The sequence below is a fragment of the Netta rufina genome, assembly GCF_964035555.1.
Source record: "Netta rufina genome assembly, chromosome: 5".
Classification (NCBI taxonomy): domain Eukaryota; kingdom Metazoa; phylum Chordata; class Aves; order Anseriformes; family Anatidae; genus Netta; species Netta rufina.
The window spans coordinates 12,093,707-12,100,229 of record NC_140128.1 but is presented as its reverse complement, the minus strand read 5'-3'; positions in this window follow the sequence as shown (position 1 = coordinate 12,100,229).

The following is a 6,523-nucleotide window of genomic DNA, read 5'->3' as shown; positions in this document are numbered from 1 at the left end:
ATAATACGCCACAAGTATCAACTACATAAAATGTAGTCCCTCTCTTAAATAAACAATCCAGTATTTCAGTGGGAACAAGGTGACTGCAGAAGAGATGAAGCTCCATTTATCAGCAGAGCACTTCTGTCATCCGTTTTACCTGTATGTGTCCATGCTGTAAGTACCTGCACATAGGATTCCTAACAGAACTGTAACTATCTAAATCCATTGTGTTAGAAGTCAGCCATTAGTAAAAAAAACAAACTTTTTCAACAGATAAAGCCATTGGAAAGTCTGTCCTCTTCTCAGCTGGCAGGAATCCTGCAATGCGGGGACAGAGTCAGCTGAATTATAAATACTCAGCCATGACTCTGTTTTGGTGTCTACTCCTCTGTCTCCTACCATCTCCTACTCAGAAAAGAACCATTTCCCTTTTCTTAATGACCACTGAAATCATTTAGGGAATTTCCAGCACACGGTGTGCAGATTCTGATTCACTTTAACCCCAGAAAATGTTTAACTCCTTCTGGGAATTATTGTGAATTGATCCAGTTGTATACACTAAGATACCCCAAGTTCCTCTTTCCCTTTTTTTCCTTTCAGCCATACACAAGCATTTAACATCCAGAGCATTCTGCTGCTTTGCACTCCCACAATGCACATCTTGTTCTGGAACGAAATCTTCCTAGTCACGAGACTTTAGAGTCTCCACACGGTTACTTTGGACTGATCTGTGGAGGTCTCTTCCCCTGAAATGGGAAGATAGTTTCATTTTCTGACATGCAGCTACACTTCTTGGCATATTCTTCTGCAATATTCTTTAAAACGTTTCACTGCTTCCACTAGTATAACATGGCAAAACAAAACCTCTCATTTTTCCTTCCCTTCTACCTCCTCCTTTGAGCAAAGCTGTTCTTCCTACTCTCACTCTAATGCGGGTGTTGTCTCTGACACAATGCCAATCTACACAAGCAGGCTTTATCAAGGATGTGCAGCTTCCTCTTGCAGGACACCTGTAAGATCAAACTTTTTCACTTTCCTTTCATTGCTTAAACTCTCACCCACCAGTGGCCCGAATGATGGCAGTCTCTTTTCCCTGGGCTTTCTGTCTTCAGACTCATTTTTTCCTTTTCTCTCCTTCCTCTAGCATAAGAGGGAATACTGTTCAAATTCTCTCTTTCATATTTCTACACTAAAATCCTCTGAATTACCACATCAAAAACAAGTTTTGAAGTTCTTTTAAGACCCTTCACAAATCTGGTCCTCCCTAGTCTTTGTTCAATTACTGTACTGTTATGTAAAACTTCTGGCACAACAAGAAGCAGACTTAAATACAGTTCAGTACAGTTAAATACTGAACTGGAGTTACAGAAAACTATTTGCATTTAAAAAAAAAAAAAAAAAGCCAAGTTAGAAGACCAGTAGTTGCAGCTATGAGAACAATGGCAGGGAGGAAATACACTGTCAATCTAGATATTGTTAGCAGAACAACTTTATAAAAAATACAGTTGCAAAATACAGAGCAAAACATCTGCAACCAAACAACAAAAAAAAAGGTCAGCTCCTGCAGGCCTGCAGTCTTTACATGGCTGATGTAACCTTTGTCAAAGCAGTAAGCAAACTGTTGTTCCACCAAACTGAACAGCTTAAGATGGAGCTACTTACCTCTAAGCTGTTAACTTTTTCTACCTGAAGATTAGTGAAAAATGTCAGATTTTTACCTTACCCTGAAGATTTCAAGGCTGAAAAGTTCCACAGGAAAGAAAGCAAAACTGAAGACTAAATAATCTAACTGCATGTGTCTTAATTTCTTATAGTAAAAGTGGCTTAGCATTACAAAAATAAATTAATAAATAAATAAATACTTCAATCACAATTTTTCTCATCAGTAACTACTTTTGTAAGAAACATGTCTCTAGATAATATGCTACAGATTTTGTCATATACAAGTCATACATGCCTGTCCCAGTCATACAAGTGTCACATAAAGCTGTAGCATGGGGCTTGTATGCACAGTTCAGCTCTTACACAGCCAAATGCTTCCTGTGAGGATGTACCTAGAGCACTGGCTTCTTGTGCTTCAGTTCTTCTGTATATGCAAAATTTCGGACACAAAGTCCTTGTGAAAGTGATGGCAGAGAACAGGAAGTGCAGTTGTAATCCATCTACCTAAAGAATTGGGGATCTGTGAATTGTGCTCTTCTCTTTTGAATTCTGGAGATTACTCCCAGAGATACAAACCTAATGAGATGCAAGTGTGGAAAGCCATCTTCCTAGATCTTCCTAGATACAGCTGCATTCTCAAAACAGAACCATTAACTAAATATCCAAATCACATCTCACATAGCAGAGATATTTCTGATGCAGCTTGTGGAGGTCCCTTATGGCCCCCAGTGACAGAATCCTAATGGTGGGTCTAGATCAGCAATTTAGTCAAGACCATAAGTGCACTTCCAAAATGAATCTCCTGATCCTTTCCACTTAGTACATTTTTTTTTTAAATTTGCACCAGAGAGCACTTTGAGAGCTCACAAACTGGATTCATTCGTATGACAGTGAACTGGAAGATGCAGCTCAGGATTGCAACTACAAATGGGGGAGTTCAGTCCACGTAATCAGGCTGGAGCCAGTCTGAAGAGACGTCACCCCAAAGCAGATACAGGATGGTTGTTAAGTTTTCAGCAACTACAGATATGCCCTTATTGAGCCACATCACAGATGCACCTCATATTTATAGTTTAATTTTGACTAGTAAAGTATCTGATTCAGCAGGGGACTCAGGGAAACTGAGAGATTCATTTAAATGGAACCAAGAGATTAGACAGGAGGTTCAAGGCATAACTCTGCGAGGGGATATTAAACATTACAGCTTGCATCTTACTGATGCAACAGACTCTGGAATGTAGAGTAGATGGCATTAGGACACTGCTACATTTTAATTGTTTGAGATGACACAAATGTGTTGAGAGATTGGATGGCTATAAATGAGCTTGAACATGTGAATTGAAAATCTGCTGCCTTCAGAATGCAGAAGTGCAGAAGACCATTAAAAACTAACATCACATGTTTTACCTGTCTGAACATGCCTGAAAGCCAAAGCAAGTTTTCCTATGTAAAGAAAATGACCAAATGTGGCAGGGATGCCAACATCTTGAAGCTGTATGAATTGCCAATGGGATATTTTCTACTTTGCTGAATTCTGCTTTTTGAACATCTTAAAAGTTTCTAATAAAATGATAAATTAAGTGCTTTTCATTAGTGCAAGTGACTGTGTATCATAATATATTTCCTAAAAAATAAATAAATCAACCAACCAACCAAACACACAAGAAGAACTATGAAACTTTATGGATTAATACACACGCAATTATTCCTCTTTCTCTCAAAGAAAATGATTATCTTCACTCTGATTTGGATTTAGTCCAGTATACACTTGAAAGTCTTTGCCAACAGTGAAGTCAGTTAAGACTGTGATATTTTAATGACATTTTTATGACATTTCCCACTTGCAAAAGTGGACAGATGCAGTTACATACAGGAATTCATGAAAGCTCAACTGTCAAAAGCACTTTTTTGCCACTACAAACTGCATCAGTTATAGGGGAGGATGCCCATACAGCCAAGAAAAGTCTTTGTTCAACTGTATCCATCCTAATAAACCCACGGGTCTCAACAAAGGAACATCACAGAGAGATTGATCACATTGGAACAGGGAGCACATATTTCAGTGGAGTCTACATTCAGACTGTCAATGATCCAAAGGTGAAGCTCCACATGAGAAAAAGTGGTAACAAATTTTTCTCATCCAGCAATTTGTAGCAGACATTTTCTTGCTGCTACTCTTTCATAATGGAAAAATGCATCAAAGACTTCAGCTCAGTGTCTTCGTCTCAGTAATGGCATGTGTAATGAAGAGTTAAATGGAGAGGATTGTACTCCACAGCTCTAAATCCCAACACCTTCTACAGTCAGAGAGACTCAAAAGCTCTTTTAAGAGAAGGTGGCAAACCTTTCATGTTATCTGAATGGATATTCAGTCTTATAAGACTCACAAAGTACATCAACTCTAGATAAAACAAGTTCAATGGAGAACATAGCTCCGGGAAGAATATGGAAGATAGAAGGGAATCTCTTGTTTAGAGGTCTTGTCCTTACTGTTACAAGCAAACTCGGTAGCAGAATCTATGTAAACACCTGCTTCTGATTAAAAGGCTTCAGGATGAGTGATGTTGTATGTGGTTTTAGCAGGGAGAAAAATTACCTTCTGAGCACCAAGCAAGGTTTGAGGTAAAGGGACCTCTCTGTGATGTGGCTGCAAGTTGAAAACCTTTTGCTTTGGCAGCTTGCGGTTAGAAATAGCTTGAAGAATAAATAGGTAGAGATAGGAGAGGAACTGCTTCAAGAAGCTGCACACAGTGAGGTGATGCTGACAGGGAAAATATCTCAGATTAATATAAATATTAAGTGTTTTCAGAAACTTAATCTTTCAGCTCAGCAGTTTCATCTTTAGTCCTCCAAATTCCCATCATGGAGAAGGATCCCTACCCTAATTCAAAAGCCTTTTGAAGCAGTTGGCATCATATATCCCTAGAAATCAATTTTCTACCACACAATTGCTTGATAACTTCATCTGTTCTTCTGCATCTAAATCACCTAATAAATTGTTGCAAGGATCTGGGCCAAAAGCACTTCCTCTAGTAGGCCTTCCTTTAGGAGTGAGAAGATTCTGTGATGACAAACATAGGATAAAATACCAGTTATATCTGACAGTGAGAAAATCATCTATGTTGAATTTTAGCAAGATTGGTACTGGTGATGTTTCTAAATATCTATGATAGCGTAAATGAGCATTTTGTTTAACTTTTATCATTTCCATTTATGGAGATTCTTTCCTTCCTAGGAAGCTAATTCAACTTCTGGACTTCCTGCTCTTCCCCAAGCTTTATGGCCAATTGTTTTATTCTCATTCATTATACAGAGAATAAATTTGAAGATTTATATTGATAAGCTTCATATGTTTATGATCACTCATATGTTAGACATAGTTGTTAATGCTGATAATGTTGGTAATCTAGCTTTCCCTGAGTGCAGTAAGGCTGGTACAAAATATCTATCCTTATTAGGCAATTTCCTGTGCTAAGGGACAGTGCTGAAATATCCTCCAGTGTATTAAGCACAGTTACATTCCCCTTTAATAGAAGACCCTCTCTGTAAAACATTTTTAAACCTTCCAGTAACTGCTTAAGGTAACTTCCAGCATACTGAGAATCAGATTGCATATCATCTTTGTTCAGAACAGTCTTTTTAATACACATACAATTTCCACAGTTACTTTTATCACCTATTATCCAATGATCCACTTTAAGATTGTGTATGCCATTGTTCACTCTCTTCTGTTCTGTTTTCACCGAATTTTACCATCAGGATTGTACTTTGTCTTTTCTCCTGTTCCCCCACATGGATCTGATCACTCCCAGGCTTTTATCCAAAAGGAGACTGAAGAATCATCATTCAAGACAGAATTAGACTGTTCAGCAGCGTGCTTATTTCTAGCTTAATGTCAAGATTTACCAGTAAAATAAGAATGGAATGCCCATGGATCAACTGATGCTAGTGAAATTCAGTCTGGGGCTTCAAGAGTTAATCTTCCATCATGATTTTGATCTTATCCAATTGTTAATATGGTTTGCTTGTTGGGTTCCTTAGGGTGGGGAACGAGAGGAACTTGTGAGTGGCCTCTGGTTTTACCAGTGTATGAGGGAGGAAGTTTGTAGTGGCTGAAATTCCCCCTCACACATAGACCCAGGTGAGTGGTGAACAGGCTACTTTCAAAAGCAGAACCTGTGGCACATGGGCATAGATTGAAGGGGAACAACCCAGACAAAGGAACTTCACTTTTCCAAGATACTAGTAACTAAATGCAAAGCGAGAAGACATTTTGCAGAATGAGAGAGTTCTCCCCTTGCAGCAAGGGCCCACCCTCTGCATCCTGAACGGTGACCCACTCGCCTCTGACACTGCTCCTGCCCAAACCTTGGTAAAAAGGACACACGTTCAGTGCAGCCAAAGCAGTAGCAAGTATAAGTGGGATAAAGAGAGGGGAAAAAACATGGAAAGAACTGAAGCAAAATCTCTACATGAAGTTTCAGCATCTGACTGTTCAGATACAAGTTTACAAATCTCATTCTCTACTCACTGTTAAAGGTACTTTTCTGTGAGAAGTAAAGCCATTATTTGGGGCATGTAACACTTTCTCTTTCTCCTACTTGCTCTCTCCTTGCAGTACCTAGAAAAAAAGAGAAATCACAAGAAACAAATAAGAGGACTCAGTATCTTTCACTGAATAATTTTGTTCTCTACCCAAATTTATGAAAAAAGTCTCATGGGCTCGGTTTCTATAAAACGCTGGTTTTGTAGAATATAAAAAAAAAAAAAAGCAGTGTTTTGTAGAAACTTAAGACTGTACCTGCTACTGCCTACTTTTTTTTTTTTTCTTTCATTCTAAGTTTTGTCACATAATTCCAACACAGAAATGTTATTAAAG